This window comes from Vicia villosa, unplaced genomic scaffold, assembly GCF_029867415.1.
Source record: "Vicia villosa cultivar HV-30 ecotype Madison, WI unplaced genomic scaffold, Vvil1.0 ctg.002099F_1_1, whole genome shotgun sequence".
Lineage (NCBI taxonomy): Eukaryota > Viridiplantae > Streptophyta > Magnoliopsida > Fabales > Fabaceae > Vicia > Vicia villosa.
In genome coordinates this window covers 28,118-30,153 of record NW_026705838.1, presented here as the reverse complement: position 1 = coordinate 30,153, position 2,036 = coordinate 28,118, and positions in this window count along the sequence as shown.

The window sequence follows — 2,036 nt, the reverse complement described above, 5'->3', positions numbered from 1 at the left end:
CTCTTACTTCTTTTTTCCAAATATGACATGTCTCACAACCAAACCATGATGTAGGATCTTCCTCAACTTTTTCCTTTTGAATATCTACCATAGATTGTTTTAAAGCTTCCATATCCTTTTCGGTTTTCTCAACTTTTGATTCAAGATATGAAAAAAAATTCTTATTTGAGGCCAAAAGTTTGAAAGCTTCAATTGCATCTCTATGTAGTTCTTCAAAAGCTAATTTTAATTGAGAATGAGATACCTTATCTACAAGTTCGGGTTTAGGATGACTTACACGTTTCTTTTTCTTATGTTGATGAGCCATAAGACATAAGTTTGTTGATTCTTCTTCATCACTTGATGAGTCCTCACTAGATGAATCACTTTCCCATGCTATGTAGGCTCTTCTAGGCTTGTTGTGACTTTTGCTTTGATTCTTCTCTTTCTCCTTCTTAAGGTATGGACAATCCGGTTTGTAGTGACCAACTTTACCACAATTGAAACAAGGACCTTTGGATTTTCCTTTGTTATTCTCATCTTGTTTGTACTTGTTGAATTGCTTCCTATAGTTGATCAAGCTTTTTTCGGAGTGTTTTGCACCATTTTTCTTTATGTATTTGTTGTACCTTCGCATAAACAGTCCCATTTCCTCATCATCCGAGTCTTCCTCATCACTAGTATCACTATCTTCTTGCTCTTGCTTTGAGGTCTTGGAGCTTGAAGCCTTTAGAGCTATTGACTTCTTCTCTACCTCTTTCTCCATGTTCTTATCTTTCTTTGCCCTTTTCTCATGCATGTCAAGGCATTTAAGATGTTGCTCATGTTCTTCAAGTTTACCAAAGAGAGTGGTGATGTCTAAGGTATTTAGATCATTTGCTTCCTTTATGGTTGTCACCTTGGGTTGCCATTCCCTGTTTAAACACCTTAAGATTTTGTTAGTAGCAATAGCATTGGAAACAGGTCTATTAAGAGAGTTTAAACGATTTTTAAGATGCACGAATCTCTTTTGCATATTTTTGATGGATTCGCCATCTTCCATGTGAAAGAGTTCGAACTCTTGAGTTAACGTATTGATTCTAGCTAGTTTGACATCATCCGTGCCCTCATGGGAAACTTGCAATGTGTCCCACATAGCTTTAGCGGATCTACAATGGGAAACACGATAGTATTCATCAACTCCTTGAGCTGATATTAGAATGTTTCTCGCTTTCCGATCGTATCCATATCTCTTTTCATCTTCAGCATCCCAAGTATTTTCTGGTTTAGGGACAACAGCACCAGCTGCATTTGTCATGGTAATTTGAAAGGGACCATTAACAATTGCTGTCCAAATGTTCCTATCAATTGCATTGATATGAACGCACATACAATCCTTCCAATAGCCATAGTTTTCACCGTTGAAAACTGGAGCTCTATTATGAGCCCCTTTAGGTCCGGAAGCCATCTTTCCAATAAGTGTTTCACGTAGCACGGAATAAACCAGAGCTCTTGATGCCACTTGTTAGACGCTAGGCTTGAGGATCTAGAGGGGGGTGAATAGATGCCTCAGAATTTTTCGGATTTGTTTCAAATTTAGGCGAAAGCGTTTCGGGATCGACTCGCGTCTATTCCGAACCACTATCGAAAGGATCGGATATGTGAAGAAACCACGAAATAGTTAAGCGTTAATGATGAAAAGATCACTTTGAGAATCAATCAATTAAGCCAATTTGAATCGTTTAATTAATTGCTTGATTGACTTTGTTTGCAATGACTTGATAATGGTTGAAGCAATATATCGAACACTTGGTAATAATGTCCAAATTGATTATGATTCAATGTGTGGTGACTTGTGATGTTTATGCAGAATCTTATCACACAAGTTTAACACTTGAACCTTTGATCAATTTGCAATTATGACTAGAATTAAGCGAAACGTAAACGAAAAGATAAAAGCGATAAGAACACGATATTTGTTCAGGCAGTTCGTCGATCGTCCTCGCTACGACTACATCTGCCCCCAATTCCAAACGGGAATTGGGATGTCTTGCATTATGTTTGAAAACAGTTTATAC